At 44.3% G+C, this 21,941-nt stretch overlaps 1 long non-coding RNA gene across 2 annotated transcripts in view; it reads right to left on the minus strand.

Moving 5' to 3' along the window:
• LOC125449869 (uncharacterized) overlaps positions 1-21,941 on the minus strand; it is a 38,351-nt gene that overhangs the window by 4,531 nt on the left and 11,879 nt on the right. The window contains exon 4 of one of the 2 annotated variants that reach the window (XR_009443664.1): positions 18,363-19,693. This is a non-coding gene — a long non-coding RNA (uncharacterized LOC125449869). Of the gene's footprint in view, positions 1-17,668; positions 19,694-21,941 lie in introns of those variants that run through there. The other variant, XR_009443663.1, reaches the window with a different exon arrangement.

A 21,941-nucleotide genomic window follows, 5' to 3' on the forward strand; every position in this document is an offset into this window, starting at 1 on the left:
GAATGTCAGTCGTTTTAACCCAGTTCGCGCTGGCACCGAGCTTCCAGTTTGAGTTTTGACACCCGACCATGCCAGGCTTCACTTTGAGCCTCTCGAGGCCGGGAGACTGCTCTGGAATCACCTCAAGGCCAGAAGTCCATGCTGAGGGCATGTCAGCCGACAGATCACCTTGCCGGACCCACACTGAGGCCTGACATTCAGGACATTACTGAGAAGAAAGAAGCAAAAAAAAAGGAGGGAAGAAACAGAAAAGAAGTGGACAGGTCCTCCTCCTCAGCCGAAGCCTGAGGTGAGGAGGACTTTGGTCTCTGGTACTCATGGAGTCATTGAGCTGTACAGCACCGAAACAGAGCGTTTGGTCCAATTGTCCATGCCAACCAAATATCCTGAACTGACCGAGTCCGATTTGTCAGCATTTGGCCCATATCCCTCTAAACCTTCCTATTTATATACCCATCCACATTCCTTTTAACTGTCATTGTACCCACTTCCACCACTTCTTCTGGCAGCTTGTTCGATACATGCAACACCCTCTGCGTGAAAACATTACCCCTTAGGTCTTTTTCAAATCTTTCTCCTCTCACCTTAAAACTATGTGCTGTAGTTTTCAACTGCCCTCCCCTGGGAAAAAGAACCTTGGCTATTCACCCTCCCCATGTCGATCATGATTTTTAAAAATCTCTCCCCTCAGTCTTTGACATTCCATGGAAAATAGCCCGAGCCCCTCCTGATAGCTCAAACCCTCCAAACCTGGCAACATCCTTGTAATGAATCCTCGTAATGACAGGTATATGAATCGTGTCAAGTTTCACATCTTTCCTATAGCAGAGAGACCAGAATTGGATGCAGTATTCCAAAAGTAGGCTAACCAATGTTCTGTACAGCTACAACGTGACCTTCCAACTCCTATGCTCAATGCACTGAGCAATAAAGGCAAGCACACCAAACACCCTCTTCACTATCCTATCTACCTGCGACTGCACTTTCAAAGAACAATGCACCTGCACCCCAATGTCTCTTTGTTCTGCAACACTCCCCAGGATCTTACTGCTAAGTTTATAAGCCCTGCTGTAATTTGACTTTCCAAAATGCAGACCCTCACCTTTATCTAAATTAAACTCCATTTGCCACTCCTTGGCCCACTGGCCCAGCTGATCAATGTCCTGTTGTACTCTCAGGTAACCTTCTTCGCTGTCCACTACACCTCCAATTTCGGTGTCGTCCACATTTCTACTATCCATACTTCCTGTGTTCACATCCAAACCATTTACATAAATGACAGAAAGCAGTGGAGCCAGCATTAATCCTTGTAATACACCACTGGTCACAGGCCTTCAGTCCGAAAATGAACTTTCTATCACCCTGTCTCCTACTTTTGAGCCAATTTTGTGCCCAACTGGCTAGCTGTCCCCGTTTTCCACGTAATCAAACGTTGCTTAGCAGTCTACCCATGCAGTACCTTGTTGAATGCCTGACAAGTTCATATAAACAACATCCACTGCTCCACCTTCAACAATCTTCTTCATTACTTCTTTAAAAAATACTCAAACAAGTTCGAGAGAGACAATTCCGCATGCACAAAGCCATGTTCACCATCTGCAGTCGGTGCTTGCCTTTCCAAATACCTGTAAATCCTGTCCCTCAGGATCCCCTACAACAACTTATCTACCACTGGAGTCAGACTCACCAGCTTATAGTTCCCTGGCTTTTTCTTACCACCTGTCTGAAATTATGGCACCGCGTTCGCCAACCCCCAGTCTGCTGGCACCTTGCACATGGTTTTTGATGATACAAATATCTCAGCAAAGGGCCCAGTAATTTACCTGAGCTTCCCACAAAGCTCTGGGTTACACCTGATCAGGTCCCAGGGACTTATCCACCTTTATGCATTTTAAGACCTCCAGCACCTCCTTTGTAATATGGACTGTTTTCAGGGCATCACTGTTTATTTCCCCAGGTTCCCTAGCTTCCATGTCTTTCTCCAGGGGAAATACTGATGTGAAATATTCATTTAGTATCTCACCCATCTCCTGCGGTTTCACACACAGACGGCCTTGTTGATCTTTAAAGGGCTCTACTCTCTCCCTCATTACTGTTTTGCCCTTATTATTGTTCTAGAATCTCTTTGGATGCTCCTTAACTGTACTTGCCAAAGCTATTTCATGTCCCTTTTATGCACGCTTGATTTCGCTCCTAAATATACACTTATTGTCCTTATGCTCGTCCAGGGATTCGCTCAATCCCAGCTGTCACAACACAACATATGCTTCGTTTTTCTTAAGCGGACCCTCAATTTCTCTATTTTCAGCATTCCCAGCACCTACCAGCCCTGCCCTTCACATTACCGTCAACAAACTGTCTCTGGACTCTCCTTATCTCTTTTTTAAAGGAGTCCTGATTCCCAATCTTTACCTGCAAATAATCTCCCCCAGTCAAATTTTGAAAGTAAAAACGCGGAAGAAACTGCGGATGCTCTAAATTGGAAACAAAAGCTGAAATTGCTGGAAAAGTCTCGCATAATCTGTGGAGAGAAATCAGTGTTTGCGTTTCAGATCGATTGAAACTCCCTCAGAGCTCAGGAAGGGTCAATCGACCTGAAACATAGAACATGGAAAAGTACAGCACAGTATAGGCCCTTCGGCCCACGATGTTGTGCTGTGGATTAATCCTAATACAAAATAAAATAACCTAACCTACATTCCCCTCAATTCACTGCTGTCCATGTGCATGTCCAGCAGTTGCTTAAATGTCACTGAAGAGTTTGATTTCTCTCAACAGATGCAGCAACACCTGCTGAGCTTTACCAGCAATTTCTGTTTTCGTAACTTTTGAAAGTTCCTGCCTCATACCATGAAAATTGTTTTTTTTTTCAATTTAACTTTTTGATCAGTCTGTCCTTTTCCATAACTATTTTAAAACTGATGGAATTATGATCACTTGCCCCAAAGTACTCCCTTCCTGTCGCCTCAATAATTTGCGTGCCTTATTCCCAACAGGTCAAGTTTTGCTCCTTCTCTTGTATATACATCCACAGACTGAATAAGAAAGTTTTCTTTCACACACTGAACAAATTCCTTCCCATCCCACCTCTTAACACTATGCCAGGCCCAGTCTATGTTTGGAAAGTTAAAATCCCCAACCATTACAACCCTGTTATTCTCACAGATATCTGAGATCTCCTTTCATATTTTCATCTCAATTTCCCGTTGACTACTGCGGGTGCCTTTTGTACAATCCCAACAAGTTGGTCATCCCTTTCTTATTTCATAGTTCAACACAAATAATTTCCTTGGGCAAACTCCCAGGAATCCTCCCTAAGTACAGCCATAATGTTATCCCAAACCAAAATCACCTCTCCCCCTCCTCTCTTTCCGCCCCTTAAGTCCCTCATATCATCCACAAACAAAACTGTTTAATCCTGGTGTCAAATTTAAGTCCTTTAAGAAATTTCCAACAAGTGTTGATATTCAACCCCAATCCCGAGCTCTAATTTTGAGTAATAACCTATTTAATTATATTTTTCAAAATCTTACTGATGTTTTCTGAAGGCCCAAACACATTATTTGCATGAGGGAAGCAGCGGGGACCTGTGGGGCAATATTTTCACACAGAGGGTGGATCGCATGTGGAATGAACTGCCAGAGGAATTGGCGCATACATGTACAGCTGAATTCTGCTTATTACAAAGTTTAAAAGACATTTGGACAATTATCCAAAGAGGAAAACTTTACAGGGATATGAAAGCAAATGGGATTAGTACAGTTTGGGAAACTTGGTCAGCACGGACAAATTGGACTGAAGGGTCTATTTCTGTGCTGTATAACTCTGTGACTCTAATAAATGCTCTAGGTTGAATGTTTATATTACCACCCTTCATTATTGGAACTAGTGGATATTCCTGCAATCCTTAAGTGGAAATATGAAATGCAAACTTGCTTTCAGTAATGTATGTTTCCCATGGCCTGATATAGATGTTTGCAAAAATCTGAGCTCAGACATCCCCACTGAAAGATTTAACTTGGCTGCAGTGGCAAATGTGATGTGTCCTGTTCTACAGGGGAACCAGCTAATTGCTTAAGTTGTGAAGGTGACCCATGGCAGCTGATATGGGGGACTTTATCAATAATTCCAACATGGGTGTATTTGTATAATCTCCGCTGCATCACGCTTGGCAGTCATCAGCACAGTTTCAGAACACAAATGGCAGGTACATGAAGGCAAATTATGGTATTTGTCAAATCAGATGATCACAATATGTTTGATAAAGCTCCCCAACCAGTTCCTGCTCATTACTGAATTCCTCAGCAAGGCTCCCTGTCCGTACAACCTTAATATTTTCTGCAAAGTAGAAATTATTCTTCAAGATTAGCAGTTGAATTCTGCTCTTTATAACTTCTGTATACTGAGCTCTGTTTAGAGCATTAGCTAGCCCGTGGTGAAGAAGCTTTGGTCACAAGGTCTTTGTCAAAATGATGTTTGATGCTCATTGCTTGCATCTTGTTCCCTTTTCTTGAAACAAAAGCGCATGTTCATTTTTGCAGTTTCTGAGCTCTGAGGTGGGTCAGCTGTTTTATTGGAAAATGCATCTAGGACCAAAGCAGGGCTAAGGATTGAACCCTGAAATGTTAGCTTTGTCTCTTCACAGATGTTGCCTGAGTATTTGCAGCACTTTCTGTTTTCCCCAACTTCCCCACATTCTGATTTCCTGCATCTGTCGTATTTTGCTTAATTACATTTAGGTTGAGTTGGCCTGTGAAAGGCCTGATTAATTGTTTTTTGCATATTACAAAAAAAACTGTCCCAGTAATATCAAACGGCTTGGAAAACATCAGCCTTTCAACAGCCGACCCTTAACTATTGAAACAGTCATTCCTCATCCCTGTTAAATTTCTGTTGGAATATGTGAGTTGCAGTAAGCAGGATATTCAGTTCTTCGTACAGAGTTGGTTTGGCCTCTATAGTGATTTGGTGTAGTGAACGAATGAAGAACTGAAAACCAAAAATAATTTGGAAGAGGATCGCATTGTCACAGCACGTATTGTCCATTTCTGCAGAGGCAGCTGAAACAGTTGGAACAGCAAACAACATCTGTTTCAAGCTTTTATCAGAAAATAAGTAAGATTCACTGCAGCTAAGGCAGGTTGCACATGGTTTGTATCTGTCCTGTCCACAGTTATTTGCCATTGAAATACACTGCATGGAAAAAAAACTAATAGTCCAGTGTAATAAAGTGTGAAACTGGATGAACACAGCAGGCCAAGCAGCATCTCAGGAGCACAAATGCTGACGTTTCGAGCCTTGACCCTTCATCAGAGAGCATCTTCATCTCTCATGAAGGGTCTGGGCCCGAAACGTCAGCTTTTGTGCTCCCGAGATGCTGAACTGCACCTCCCAGTCGCAAACCATTTCCACTCCCCCTCCCATTCTCTTGATGACATGTCCATCATGGGCCTCCTGCAGTGCCACAATGATGCCACCCGAAGGTTGCAGGAACAGCAACTCATATTCCGCCTGGGAACCCTGCAGCCATATGGTATCAATGTGGACTTCACCAGTTTCAAAATCTCCCCTTCCCCTACTGCATCCCTAAACCAGCCCAGTTCATCCCCTCCCCCCACTGCACCACACAACCAGCCCAGCTCTTCCCCCCCACCCACTGCATCCCAAAACCAGTCCAACCTGTCTCTGCCTCCCTAACCGGTTCTTCCTCTCACCCATCCCTTCCTCCCACCCCAAGCCGCATCCCCAGCTACCCACTAACCTCATCCCACCTCCTTGACCTGTCCGTCTTCCTTGGACTGACCTATCCCCTCCCTACCTCCCTACCTCCCCACCTACACTCTCTCCACCTATCTTCTTTACTCTCCATCTTCGGTCCGCCTCCCCCTCTCTCCCTATTTATTCCAGTTCCCTCCCCCCATCCCCCTCTCTGATGAAGGGTCTAGGCCCGAAACATCAGCTTTTGTGCTCCTGAGATGCTGCTTGGCCTGCTGTGTTCATCCAGCCTCACATTTTATTATGCTGCTTGGCCTGCTGTGTTCATCCAGCTTCACACTGTGTTATCTTGGATTCTCCAGCATCTGCAGTTCCCATTATCTCTGCAGCATGCTCTAAACAGTTTAGTTTCCTGGATGACCTCCTGTCATTTACACCTCCTTGAGATTTCCCAGTTGGTCATGTGGGAATTGTGGTAATGTCGGCTAGACTGAGAACTGGAAATACATCTTTTCAGATGTTACCTAGAATGGTGATGAAACATCTGAAAACTAACCTTCCAGCTCAGTGAGCAAACTCACATCCAGAACCTCAACCTGAGCTACAAATCTTCTCAAAACTCGCTCGCACCTATGGGCGCAATATGCTAAAACTGGCCCGAAGATGGGAAACCAGTGCCATCTGACAGAGTGCCACCCGCGAACAGCTGTACATGCTGCATGAATGCCTAACGAAACAGGTACTACCTAAATGTCTCAAATACAAGCCTCCCCTTAACACCCCACTAGCCAAAAGAATAGCAGAGCAAAACAGCCACAGAATGCTCAGAGAAGTGATCAATGATGCCAACAGACTCCGTAAATACAACCGGGAAATTTCGCGCCAAAAATCTTTACTCGCTAACGCGACAGACCATGAATGGACAGGCACAGCACAACGAGCCATAGACATCAGGCAGCGGCAAACACAGAAAACGAAAAAAACCAGACAAACTCACACAAAATAACAATACAGAAACATGGATAAAAAAACTTCTGACCGACCATTAACAGACACTGAAAAAGCTGTCTTATTTAGAGGATTAAATTACAACTTCCAGGATGCGGACAAGAAAGATTTCTTAGCAGCGTTAGAAACAACACTGAAAGACAACAAACTCACAGAAGAAACCCAGCAAACCATCAGACAGTCAGTCGCACCAACACTAAGCAGGAAAAAGGAAGGACACACACTCAATACACAAGAAAGGAAAGCCCAAAAAGGACTCAAAAAAGATAAAAACACCGTTATCCTACCTGCAGACAAAGGACGCTTGACAGTCATCTTAAACCGAACAGACTACATTGAGAAAGCGAACGCACTGCTTGCAGATACTGACACTTACCAACAGGCGGCGATAGACCCGACCCCACAACTCGAGAACCGAATCACAGCCTTACTCAAAAAACTTCAAAAATCTGGAGAATTAAACAAGAGCGACTTCCAAAAAATGAAACCAGATGGATCCAACACACCACGCTTCTACGGACTACCAAAAATTCACAAACCAGGAGCACCCCTCAGGCCCATAGTGTCGCTACCTGGAACACCAACCTACAGATTAGCCAAGGAACTACACCAAAGACTAAAACACCGAGTAGAAGACTCCCACCACTCCATTCACTCCACCCAAGAATTCCTGAACACCAAAGACACCAAGATAGAAGAGGATGAAATAATGGTCTCCTTTGACGTAACAGCCCTGTTCACATCCATCAACATCAACCTGGCCAAAGAAACACTGACGACACTATTAGAAGAACAGAAGACACATACACCAGACACCACCAACCTCATCAGCAAGGACAGCATCATCAAGCTTGTGGACCTATGCCTCAGCACCCACTTCACTTTCACTAATAAAACCTACAGACAAACCAACGGTACACCCATGGGATCTCCGATATCAGGGTTCTTAGCAGAGGCAGTAATGCAGAGACTCGAACAAACAGCTCTGCCAACCATCCAACCCAAACTTTGGGTCCGCTACGTGGATGACACCTTTGTCATCACGAAACAAAACAAATTAGAGGAAACCTTCAAGACCATCAATAATACCCTTACTGGCATAGCATTCACAGAAGAGGAGGAAAACAACAACAATCTGCCATTCCTAGGTGTCACAGTAGAGCGAACAGTCAATGGGGAACTTCAAACCAGCGTCTACAGGAAAACAACACATACGGACCAAATACTGAACTACAGGAGCAACCATCCCAACACCCACAAACGAAGCTGCATTAGAACATTATTCCAACGAGCCACCACACACTGCAGCACAGAGGAACTACGAAGAGCAGAAGAAAATCACCTACACAGCGTATTCAAAAAGAATGTGTACCCTATGAACACAGTCCGCCGATTTCTCAGCAATAAACCCAAACAAACAGACAAAACGGGCTCAGAAACCATAACCACTCGCCCCTACATCAAAGACATTTCCGAAATGACTGCCAGACTACTCGGACCCCTTGGCATCAGGGTAGCCCAGAAACCCACCAACACACTAAAACAGCAGCTAATGAACTTAAAAGACCCTATACAGACAACAGATAAAACAAACATCATCTACAAAATACGTTGCATGAACTGTGACAAACACTACATTGGACAAACTGGCAGAAAGCTGGCCACCAGGATACATGAACATCAACTAGCCACAAAACGACATGACCCACTGTCACTCGTATCCTTACATACAGATAAGGAAGGACACCACTTTGATTGGGACAACACATCCATCCTAGGACAAGCCAAACAGAGACATGCACGAGAATTCCTAGAAGCATGGCATTCCAACCGGAATTCCATCAAACACATTGACTTGGAGCCAATCTACCATCCCCTGAGAAAAAGAACAGGAAATGACATCACCAACCCAAGGAAACCTAACCAGATAAATAGAAAGCGGGACATAACACCAGCGCTTCGTCGGAGGCTCACTGATGATGTTACCCAGAATGGTGACGAAACGTCTGAAAACGAACCTTCCAGCTCAGCGAGCAAACTCACATCCAGAACCTCAACCTGAGCTACAAATCTTCTCAAAACTCGCTGTGACAAAAATATTGCAAGCTACATGTTTCTACTTCATCGGTTTATTCCCATCTCAGAGAGGAAGTTTTACATTCCGTTTGGAACAGACCGACTGAGAACAGAAGACCATTCAGATCTTCGCAAGTGTATCAGCTCTCCTGTGTGGCCTTGGCCAGTGCATCAACATGAGGTATTTATTTCAGATACGTGAAGCGGAGGGAAGCAGGCAGCTGATGAAAATGCACAGTGCAGTTCACTGCAAGCCACAGCACTGACCAATAGAAAATAGCAGGGGATGGTTTCGATCCATCGACCTCTGGGTTATGGGCCCAGCACACTTCCACTGCGCCACTCTGCTACCATGAACTACCTGTGTCTCAGGCAAGTATTCAGCTTTCCATCTGGAGTGCAGCATTTCCATTCGATGACGATGTTCAAAGCTTTTCACCGTCGTGCACAGAAGTGTCACAGCTGTGTAAATATAAGCTTTGTCTAATTTCCCCCATTCTGTTGGTCAATTTATGATTTCACTCAGAATCACAAAACTTGTCACAGCTCAGATGGAGGCCATACACCCTGCCTTAGTTATGTCACGTCTCCCCAATAAGCAACTAATTATCACTTTCAGTATCAATCTTTTGCCTTCTCCCTGTAACATCTGCACAGGTACTTTTAACATAGCTGTCCAATTGTATTTTTGTTAATTGAATCTGCCTCTGTCGCTGTCAGATCGAGATTTACCGACCCGAACCACTCCTTGTGTGAGAACGTTCTTCCTCAAGTCACTTTCACTTTGTTTTCCTCATGCCGTCAAATATCTGCCTCATCATTCTCAATCCCTTCAGGCGTGGTGTGGTAGAACTTTCACGCCTTTATTTCCACTGTCTAGACCCCTCGTGACTTGGAGAGCTTCGTTCGGATCACTTTACAGCCTTCTATTCCCCAAGGAGGACTGTCTCAACTTTCCAACCCATCTTCATTTCTGACATACAGATACATTTTAAACCTTCAATATTTGGACCTATCTTCGATGCTCCTTACTCACAACACCTTCTCTGCCTCCAGAAACAATTCTTTTGATGCGGCCTGGACTGTTTTGTTCTTCCAGTCTCCTCTTTGTCTACGATTCACATGAACCTGTTCAGCACTATCCCCAATCACTTCACTTTCCCACTTTCTGAGGTTTCATGTTCATGATTAGCAATGCTTCAGCCTAAGAATTCATTCAGAGTCGGATTGCCTGTGTTAACATTCTAAAACTCTTGTTCTTCCTTTGAACAAGTGTATTCCTAGGCCGGGTTCACTGCAATGGGACCTCTACCCTATTCCAAAGTCAGGCAGTTCAACTTCATTTCACGAAGCTGCTTTTTGAGATAATTAATTGGGTACTTTGGCGAAACACGTGTGGTTGTTTAGATGTAAAACTGGGACTTCTGGCATTTATAAATGCTGTAAGACCCAAAGCAAGAATCATACCCCTGGACCAACGAGCCATCTGTAGACCACAGGGGGCAATCCTCAACCAGCTGGGACTCGCTTTGCGTGACGTACATCCCACAATGCTTCAGGAATTCCAAGAATCAAACAGTTTCCTGAACATAATCCCTTGACCTTGATTGTTCTTGGAAAAGAACCAAAATTGCTGGAAAAGTTCAATACGTCTGGCAGTATTTGTGAAGGAAAATCAGGGTTACTGTTTAGGGTTGGGTGAACCTTTCTCAGAACTGACTGTTTAGACTTATTTCCCAGGACATGGCTCACAGCCTCACCTGTTGGCCTGGCAAGTGGATATCTTAAAGCTCTTTAACTTTTATGAAGGTTTGTGCTGGTTCTGCTATGACAGGCAGTGAATTACCTTTTCCCACTGTTGGTGGTCTGAGTGAAATGTTTTTTTCCTGCTGCTTTGATTCCTGTCACAAGCAAAACGGAGGAAGCAAACAGCCCTCGCATTCATTCTCAGCTTTTGCCCACAGTCAGCAGGATATGAACCCGTGCAAAAACACCGCAAATGGATTTGAAATCCATTGCCTTAACAATTAACCAAGAGATGCTTGTTAATATTAACAGCAGAGTTTATAAAGGGAGCCCGCAGATGAAGACTACTTGAATTTTCCACAGCACTCAAAAAGGGGTCAAAAAAGATCATAGCACAAGGTCAGAGTTCATGGTGTTGGCTAATAATTGAGCATGGACTTCCTATTGTTTAATTAACAGAACACAGAATCGGGATTAAAGGGTATATTTCATGTTGAAATACCCACACCCCACAACTCACCCACCGTACTCTAATGTACACTATTTGATGGGCACTGTTGTCTCGGAGATTTTTTAACTTGATGTAATTCATTAAACCTGCCACATTGCACATTACCAGAACTAAATTAGCCACATCCCACATCCTACCCCAAATGCATCTTTTGCCTCTTTGAACAGTTATGGAAACATTTTTCTCTGAAATTTATCACCTTCACAAAAAAGGGGCTTTACAGTGAAGCAAAAATCAGAAGCCATTCTTTTCTTGGCACAGATTATTTACAGAGTTCAACATTATGGGTGTGTAGTTCCTTACTCTGCTCTGTGTCTGTAAGTGTCTTGTTATTAGTTCTGCAGTCTCCAAAGAATGTGTACGTAATATTTGATAAAAATGAACAACTACAGTCAAGGCCACTAAAACATTTATCATCTGTGTGGCTACCAAGGTGTCTCAGTAAGTGGGATGACTGATTGAATCCTTTCCCACTCTCAGAACAAATGCATGGTTTCTCTCCCGTGTGAATTCACTGGTGTGAGACCTGATGGAAAGACTGGCTAGATCTCTTCCAACACTTGGAGCATTTATCAACATCTGCTAAGTGTGATCTCACTGGTGTGTAGCAGGTTGGATGTTTGAGTGAACCATTTCTAAACTTCAAGCAATTATCGAGTCTGAGAGATATTCAGCACAGAGAGTGTGTCTTTGGTCATTCTCGTCCATGCCGACCAGATTTCCAAAATTTATCTCCTCCTGTTTGAACATTTAGCCCATATCCCGCTAAACCCTTCTTGTACATGTATCCATGCCGATGCCTTTTAAATGTTGTGTTTATACCAGCCTACACCATTTCCAGTGTGAGTTCATTCCATACACACACCATCCTGCGTGTCAAAACATTACACCCTATGTCCCTTTAAAATCTTTACCCTCAAACCTTAAACCTATAACCTGAAGTTTGGACTCCCCTATCCTGGGAAAAAGACCTGATCGCTACTCCTCATGATTTTATTAACTTCGATAAGGTCACCCCTCAGCCTCCAACACTCCAGTGTAAAGAACCCGATTTTATTCAGCCTCTCCTTCCGGATCATCTGCTCCAACCCTGGCAACTTCTCTGTAAACACTTTCATCTTTCCTTGAGCAGGGAGAAGAGGAATGAATGCAGTTTGCGAGGTTTCGTCTGTGTGTATTAACGGGTGTTAATGGGTAGAGAGGATGAACACATCCGCTTTATCCCACCAGTTTAAATTGTGAAAATATCGGTTTTAAAGCAGTGTAAGAGGAGATTGTATCTTTCTGTGCATTTTCACTGGAAATGTTCAACTGTGAACTGTCTGTCTTTAAAAAAATTGGTGCTTGACTTAAATTCTCACTGATTAACATTGAGATAGAAAAAAAGTTTCTGTGTTCGGGTGTTTAAGTTCATGAACATATGGATGGGAGCTGAAGCAGCTTGTGTGGTGCTGAGGCTTAGTTGGCTAATGTGCCTTTTTAATAGAACATAGAACATAGAACAGCACAGCACAGAACAGGCCCTTCAGCCCACGATGTTGTGCCGACCATTGATCCTCATGTATGCACCCTCAAATTTCAGTGACCATATGCATGTCTAGTAGTCTCTTAAATGACCCCAATGACCTTGCTTCCACAACTGCTGCTGGCAACGCATTCCATGCTCTCATAACTCTCTGTGTAAAGAACCCGCCTCTGACATCCGCTCTATACTTTCCTCCTACCAGCTGAAAACTATGACCCCTTGTGTTAGCCATTTCTGACCTGGGAAAGTCTCTGGCTATCAACTCTATCTATGTCTCTCATTATCTTGTGTACCTCAATTAGGTCCCCACTCCTCCTCCTTTTCTCCAACTCAGCTCGACCCTCATCAACTTTTCTAGTCACATCCTCAAAGAACTCGATAAGGTTTGTGAGGCATGACCTGCCCCTCTCAAAGCCGTGTTGACTGCATTTAATCAAGCCATGCTCTTCCAGATGGCCATAAATCCTATTCCTCAGAATCCTTTCTAACACTTTGCAGACGACAGACATGAGACTTACTGATCTGTAATTGCCAGGGATTTCCCTATTTCCTTTCTTGAAGAGAGGAATTACATTTGCCCCTCTCCAGTCCTCAGGTACGACTCCAGTAGAGAGAGGATGCAAAGATCCTCGCAAGTGGCGAAGCAATTGCATTTCTCGCTTCCCAAAGCATCCGAGGATAAATCTGGTCCGGGCCTGGCGACTTGTCAATCTTAATATTTGACAAAATTTTCAGCACATCAGCTTCCTCCATCTCTATCCATTCTAGCATGCACACCTGCTCTTCAAAGGTTTCATTCACTACAAAGTTCGTTTCTTTCGTAAAGACAGAAGCAAAAAACTCATTTAGGGCTTCCCCTACCTCCTCAGACTCCACACACAAGTTCCCTATGCTATCCCTGATCGGCCCTACTCTTTCTTTGACCATTCTCTTATTCCTCACAAGTGTAAAATGCCTTTGTGTTTTCCCTAATTCGTTCTGCCAAGCCTTTCTCGTGCCCCCTCCTGGCTCTCCTCAGATCATTTTTGAGCTCCTTCCTCGCCTGCGTGTAATCCTCTCGAGCTGAGCTTGACCCTAGCTTCCTCCACGTTATGTAAGCTACCTTCTTCCTTTTCACGAGAAGCTCCACCGCTCTCGTCATCCAAGGTTCCTTTATCTTACCCCTTCTTGCCTGTCTCAGAGGGACATATTTACTCATCACTCGCAATAACTGTTCCTTAAACAGTCTCCACATGTCTATAGTGCCTTTACCATGGAACAATTGCTCCCAGTCCATGCTTCCTAACTCATGTCTAATCGCGTCATAGTTTCCTCTTCCCCAATTAAATATCCTCCCACTTAGCCTAATCCTCTCCTTCTCCGTAGCTATGTAGAATGTGAGGCAGTTATGGTCACTATCACCAAAATGCTCTCCCACCACAAGATCTGATACCTGCCCCGGCTCGTTTCTGAGCACCAAGTCCAGAATGGCCTCTCCCCTCATCGGCCTGTCAACGTACTGAGTTAGGAAACCCTCCTGAACACACCTTACAAAAACAGCTCCATTCAAATCTTCTGCTCTAAGGAGGTTCCAATCAATATTAGGAAAGTTAAAGTCACCCATTACAACAACCCTACTGCGTGCACACTTTTCCAAAATCTGTCGACCTATGCTTTCTTCAATCTCCCTGCTGCTATTGGGGGGCCTGTAGTAAACCCCTAACGAGGTGACTACTCCCTTGCTGTTCCTAATTTCCACCCACACTGACTCAGTAGGCAGATCTTCCTCGACAAAGGAAGCTTCTGTAGCTGTGATACCCTCTCTGATTAGTAGTGCTACACCCCCTCCTCTTTCTCCCCCCTCCCTATTCTTTTTAAATGTTCTAAACCCTGGAACATCCAGCAATCATTCCTGCCCCTGAGAAACCCATGTCTCTGTTATGGCCACAACATCATAGCACCAGGTACTGATCCATGCTCTAAGTTCATCACTTTTATTCCTGATACTCCTTGCATTAAAGCAAACACACTTTAACTGATCCCTTGGTTCCTTCCCAGGAAAATCCTTCCCACTAGCTGGTCTACCTCTTGCTCACCTGCATCAACTCTCACCTCCGGTAGACAGCTCAGGTTCCCACCCCCCTGCCATACTAGTTTAAACCCTCGAACTACTCCAGCAAACCTTCCACCCGGGATATTGGTCCCCTTCCAGTTTAGATGTAACCCATCCTTCTTGTACAGGTCCCACCTTCCCCAGAAGGCATCCCAATTATCTACATATTTGAAGCCCTCCCTCCTACACCAGCTGCGCAGCCACGTGTTAAGCTGCGCCTGCTCTCTGTGCCTCACCTCGTTATCACCTGGCACCAGTAGTAAACTAGAGAACACTACTCTGTTCGTCCTGCTTTGCAGCTTCCATCCTAACTCCCTGAAATCACTTTTTATATCCTCAATCCTTTTTCTGGCTATATCATTAGTGCCAATATGTAACACGATTTCTGGCTGTTCGCCCTCCCCGGTTAGAACCTTATACACCCGATCGGAGACGTCCCGGACCCTGGCACCAGGGAGGCAACATACCTTCCGGGAATCCCGATCCTGACCACAAAATCTCCTGTCGATTCCCCTAACTATAGAGTCCCCTACCACGAGTACTTTTCTATTCTGCCCTCTTCCCTTCTTTGCCACAGTGTCAGGCTCAGCGCCTTATAAACCAATTTTAAAAGCAGACTGATCAAAACTTGAAAAATCCTCAGCCTAAATGCCTTGTAATCTCAAATTCTCCAGCATTTGAAGTTCCTACTATCTTGGAAGAACTCTATGCTGGGATATGCTCAATGTTCTGGAACCAATATCAGGGAATTCCTACAGTGTGGAAACAGGCTTTTCGGCCCGACAAGTCCACACCAAACCTCACAGCATCCCAGCCAGACCTTTAACCCTCCTAATGTACCCCTCCCTGAATACAACAAGCAATTTAGCATAGCCAGTCCACCTAACCTGCACATCTTTGGACTGTGGGAGGAAACCCATGCAGACATGGGGAGAATGTGCAAACTCCACACAAGCAGTCGTCCAAGGGTAGAGTCGAACCCGGGTCTGAGTGCTGTGAGGCAGCAGTGCTAAACACTGAGCCACCGTGCCACTAAAATGCTTTCTCTCAGTACTTCCACCCAACTTTCTCTAAATATGCTTGTTCCAAGGTAAACGTTAATCTCTCCTTTTCTGCATGTTCAGCACTTGCTCTGAATGTTATCGCCTCATCCCTGGTACATGCTGCACCTTCCCCCCAACACCCTCCCTGAATATTCACACAGGGCATCAGAAGTCAAAGAAAATCACCTGCCAACGCTACCTCATTACAAATAGCATTTCAGAAAAAAAGCTGTCAAAGTATTCACTAGTTTTGAATTTGATGATGACTTGGATGTATTGAACGATAGATTTTGAGAACACTGAGCCAGGAAAGGTTATGACATAGGCAAGGCATGTTTTTCAACTGAGTGCAAGAGCAATCAAACAGGCGTGCATGTGGCTGCTTTATTTTTCTCAAGTCGAGGCCTGTGAGTTTAATCAGATTACTGACTCACTGATGTGGGACACAATTGCAAATGACCAAGTCAGTGGCTTATTACGCCGAAAGCCAATTCCCACGTTAGCCAGACCAATAGATATTTGCACATCTCACAAAATGAGCCAGAGTTAAATAAAAATACTACATCAAGATGCAGAATTGCCTGTCCACAAAGTGCATTCTTGCTGTCAGAACTCTACATGCTTTTCAGCACCTGAGACATGTTCTGCTCAGGGCCTGGCACAAGATCTCTGTCTTTCCCTGGCATTTTTGCACTTTGATGTTTCAACTAGAACCTAATGTCTCACAGTGCTGTTGTCTTGCCTGGTTGTTTATCACAGGCATAAGCCAGGCAGCTTAGCATTGTTATTACCAGCAGTCAGTCAAGGGCTGGTCAGCAGCTGTGGCAACAAATGCATTTGTTTCAAACAAATGGTCACATCTCAAATTCTCAGGGAAACAGTTCTCAGTCAGGGCAAGGGAGACAGGATTCAGTCACGAGATCCTGACATAGCATTTCCAAGGAATCATTCGATATCAGCCCAGGGACTTTGACACTGTCAGCCAGCCATTTGGGGCTAATCTGGATCAGGGAATCTGTATCACTACAGTACAGCGAAGTGGCCACACTCACCACTAATTACACTCTCAAAATGCTCCAGTAGACTTGTCGAGCCTGAATTATGAGCATCAATCCAAGCTGACCCTGTCCATTCCTGCCACTGGGGGTCATTTTGATGAAATTCTCAAAAGGTGTTCAGGAGTTTGGGAGGTTCAAGTCCATAGCTCTCTGAAATAGCAACACAAGTGGATAAGACGGTGAAGAATTTCACTTTCATGGTACGCAGCATCGGGATATGGTCAACTTGGATATCTGGCTCGTAAGTGGGAGGAGATTTTGTTTTCAAATATGTCAGAGCATGCATTGTTCCGACAAGAACAGCTATGGTTTCAACCATGAAATGGCCACAACTTGATCAAAAGTGACCATCAAGCAGTTGGAACTGTTAGCTGTCAAATAAATTAAGACAGAGATAAGTACATTTGCAGGAGTTTTTTTTAAATTGATTTTTAAAAAAAAAATGTCATGGGATGATGACATCACTGGATAAGAATGGCAGTTTCCTTCCCTAAAGGACAATGGATTCACGGTCAGATTCTTATTTTCAGATGGATTCAAACCTAGGTCCCCAGAACGGTATCTCAGTCTTTAGGGAGTAACTGACAGAAGACTAAATAGAAAATATATACTAGAAATCATAGTGTCTTGGTTTATGTATTCACCATGAGATCCGTGACTGCTATAGACGCCAGGTAAAGAGCTGAAGAGATTGCATTCCCCCACCCCCCGGACAGAGTCACAATGGTCACCAGGTTTCATAGCCAATTGGGAAAATGCAATAAGGGATAACAGTACATGACTCGTCCCAATCCTTTGTTTGGATTTAAAAAAAAACTTTGATTTTTATCCACAAAATGAAAGATTACATTGCTTCCAATAAACAAGTGTCTGTGGAGAGCAACAAAATCCGTCATTGTAAGAGGTGTGCAGGCATAACTAACAAAAGGGCCATCGAGATCATCACAGAATTCCTACAGTGTGGAAGATGGCCATTCGGTCCATACCAACCCTCCAAAGAGCATCCCACCTACACTCACACCCTACCCTATCCCTGATTTGCACACCTGACACAATGGGCAATTTAGCATAGTCAATCTACCTAATTTGCATATTTTTGGACTGTGGGAGGAAACCGGAGCACCTGGAGGAAACCCACGCAGGCAGGGTCTGGGTCGGACACTCATCGTAAGTTCAGTGCGGACTTGATGGGCTAAGTGTTCTGCTTCCACACTAGAGGGATTCTATGATCTCTAGAAACAAGCCCAAAACACATGGTTTTTGATTCTGCTGTTAGCTGTATTCAAACCAATCAACTCATTCAGAAATTTGCTGGTAGTTAACCAGTCCTGATGAACCGGGAAATCCCTTTTCACATACTGTGTGGGTGGATAATCTTCAGTCAGCGTGAATGTATCGTGACAACGTGACGATTTCCAAGCTCTACCTTACACAACTGTTACTAACATTTTATTCATAATACCAGCACCCTTACTTGAGCAGGGATCAGTGACATCTGTACCAACAGCCCAAAACCATGTTTCATTTGATAGTGAGAGTGACAGCAAAGTCCTTCAACTGTGGTTCTCTGAACTCGCTGGTGTGTTACCTGTTTGGATGACAGTGAATCCCTTCCCACACTCAGAGCTCAAGAATGGTCACTCCCCAGAGTGAAGTCGCTGGTGTATCAGCAGGGAATCGAGTCGGCAAAACCTTTTCCACACACAGAACAGGTCAATAGTCTCTCTCCAATGTGGATTCACTGGTTTATCAGCATTTGAAGTGTCTGAGTGAATGCTTTCCCACATTCCGAGCAAGTAAATGGTTTCTCTCCAGTGTGAACTCTCTGGTGTTTAAGCAGGTTTGATGACTGAGTGAATCCCATTCCACAATCAGAGCAGGTGAATGGTCTCTCTCCAGTGTGACTCTGGTGGTCAGTTTCTAGCTGGGATAAATGAAGAAATTCCTTCCTGCAATCTGCATATTTCCACAGTCTCTCTCCAGTATCACTACTCTGGTATGCGGGCATTTCAGATGAATGTTTACAGACTCTTCGACACACAGACCGTGTGCATTTCTCCCCAATGTGAGTGCTGCTTTTTCCTTCAATGTTCAAAATCCTGAGAAAATTAGGCTGTGATAAACAAAGTGACTGTCAGACCTGGATGTGGAACTGCTCGAATTCTCCAACTGCAGACTATACTGGATGTGAGTTTGATCGCTGAGCTGGAAGGTTAGTTTTCAGATGTTTCGTCACCATTCTAGGTAACATCATCAGTGAGCCTCCGACGAAGCCCTGGTGTTACGTCCCACTTTCTATTTATCTGGTTAGGTTGCCTTGGGTTGGTGATGTCTTTTCCTGCATTGGTGATGTCATTTCCTGTTCTTTTTCTCAGGGGATGGTAGATTGGCTCCAAATCAATGTGTTTGTTGATGGAGTTCCGGTTGGAATGCCATGCTTCTAGGAATTCTCGTGAGTGTCTCCGTTTGGCTTGTCCTAGGATGGATGTGTTATCCCAATCAAAGTGGTGTCCTTCCTTGTCTGTATGGAAGGATAGAGTGACAGTGGGTCATGTCGTTTTGTGGCTAGTTGATGTTCATGTATCGTGGTGGCTGGCTTTCTGCCAGTTTGTCCAACTATACTTTCAAACAGCAACTAAGTGCAGTGAATAAGAAACCAGACGAACACAGATTGTGAAACTGAGAAATTCTCTGGACATTTGTGGAGCGATACTTGGGGAATATTCTGGATTATCATTAGAACAAATTCAATTCATAAATATCCTCCAGGTAAAGGATCCAGTCAATGTTTGCACAAAACTACCAAAAGAGAGAGAGGTGGGAGAGCCAGGGAGGAAGGACAGGCATTGTATAGATCTGTAACTCAACCTTTCGATCCTTCAAAGACGAATAATGGTGCAGAAGTAAAATTGTGGAAATCTGAAATGAAAACAAAATAAAATGCTTAGTCAGAGTTGTACAGCACGAAACAATCCCTTTGGTCCCAGTTGTCCATGCTGACCAGATATCCTAAATTAATCTAATCCCATTTGCAAACATTTGGCCCATTATCCTCTGAACCCTTCCTACTCACGTACCCATCCAGATACCTGTTAAATGTTGTAACTGTACCAGCTTCCACCAGTTCCTCTGGCAGCTCATTCTACACAGGCACCACCCATTTGCCCTTTTAAAAAAAAGAAAGTTGCTGGAAAAGCTCAGCAGGCCTGATAGCATCTGTGGAGGAGGAAAAAAAAGGTTAACGTTTCGGGACCGGCTACCCTTCCTCAGAACCCGAAACACTTCTCCTCCACAGATGCTGCCAAACCTGCTGAGCTTTTCCAGCAACTTTTTTTTTCAGATTAACAGCATCTGCAGTTCTTTTGGTTCCCTTTTAAGACTTTCCCTGTCAGCTTAAGCCAGTGTTATTTGTTCTCATCTCCCCTAACCTGCGAAAACCATCTTCGCCATTCACCCTATGCCCACCGTAATTTTATTAACCTCTATAAGATCACCCCTCAGCCTTCAATGCACCAGGGAAAATAGCCCCAGCATATTCAATCTCTCCCTCCAGCTCAAAACTTCCATCACTTGCAACATCCTTGTAAATCTTTTCTGCACCCTGCCCAGTTTAACAGCATCATTCCTACAGCAGGGAGACCAGAACTGAACACGGTATTCCAAACGCAGCATAATCAATGACTTGTTCAGCATATAACATGACCTCCCAACTCCGACACTCAATGCACTGACCAATAAATGCAACCAGAGCAAATATCATCTTCACTACCTTCTGTACCTGCAATTCACCTTCAAGGAACCGTGCACCTGCACCCCAAGGAGTCTCTGTTGCATAACAGCCCCCAGGGCCTCATCATTAACTATTTAAGCCCTGCCCTGATTTTCATTACCATAATGCAATCGCTCACATTTATCTGAGCTAAACTTACTTCTATCACTCCTCGGCCCATCGACCCATCTGTTTACGTTCCCATTGTACTTGGAGGTAAACTCCTTTGCTTTCTACTACAACAAGAATTTTAGTGTCATCTGCAAACTTACCAACCATCCCTCCAATATTCATTCCACATGATTTGTATCAACGCTAAAAAAAAGCAGTAGACCCAGCACCAATCCTTGCAGCACTCTGCTGTTTATAGTCCTCTAGACTGAAAAAACCCTCCCCCCACCATGATCCTGTTTCCTACCTTCATGCCAACTTTGTTTCAAATAACTAACTCTCCCTGGATCCCATTTGATCTAATCTTGCTAATCAGTCTACCACGTGGAGCTTTGGTGAATGCCTTGCTGAAGTCCATAATAGACAGTGTCCACTGCTTTGCCTTCAGCATTCTTCTTTGTCACTTCTTCAAAAAACTCAACCAAGTCAGTGAGACAAGATTTCCTACTCACAAAGCCATGTTGACTATCCCTAATCAATCTTTGCTTCTCTAAACATATGCAAATCCTGTCCCTCAGAATCCCCTCCAGCAATTTACCCACCACTGACATCAGGCTCAACGGTCGATGGTCCTCTGGCCTTTCCTTAAAGAATGGCACCACGTTAGCCACCCGGCCTTCTGGCACTTCGCTAGTGTCAGTGATACAAATACCTCCGCAAGGGGCCCAGCAATTATTTCCCCCGCTTCTCCCAGAGTTTGTGGGTAACACCTGATCAGGTGCCTGGAACCTATCCACCTTTATGCATTTTAAGACGTCCAGCACCTAGACCTCTGTAATATGGACACTTTTCGCAACTCATTATTTATGTTTCTAAGTTCTCTCACTTTCATATCCTTCTCTGCAGTAAATATTAATGCAAAATACTTATTTACTATCTCAGCCTGCAGTTCCACACAGACAGCCTTGTTGATCTTTAAAGGGGCCATATTTTCTCCCTAGTTGCTTTTTTGTCCCAAGTGAAGTTTCGGAATCTCTTGGGATTTCCCTTAACTCGATTTGCCAAAGATAGCTCATGTCTCCTTTTTGCCGTCCTCATTTCCCTTGTGTATACTCCTACTGCCCTTATACTTCAAGCGACTGACCCAATTCCTGCTGTCAATACCCGACATGTGCTGCCGCCTTTTTCTTGACCACAGCCTCAATTTCTCCAGTCAGCCAGTATCCCCTACATTTACCAGCCTTGCCCTTCACCTGAACAGGAACATAGTGTGCCTGGGCTCTCCTT

This window comes from Stegostoma tigrinum, unplaced genomic scaffold (assembly GCF_030684315.1).
Source record: "Stegostoma tigrinum isolate sSteTig4 unplaced genomic scaffold, sSteTig4.hap1 scaffold_118, whole genome shotgun sequence".
NCBI classification, from domain to species: domain Eukaryota; kingdom Metazoa; phylum Chordata; class Chondrichthyes; order Orectolobiformes; family Stegostomatidae; genus Stegostoma; species Stegostoma tigrinum.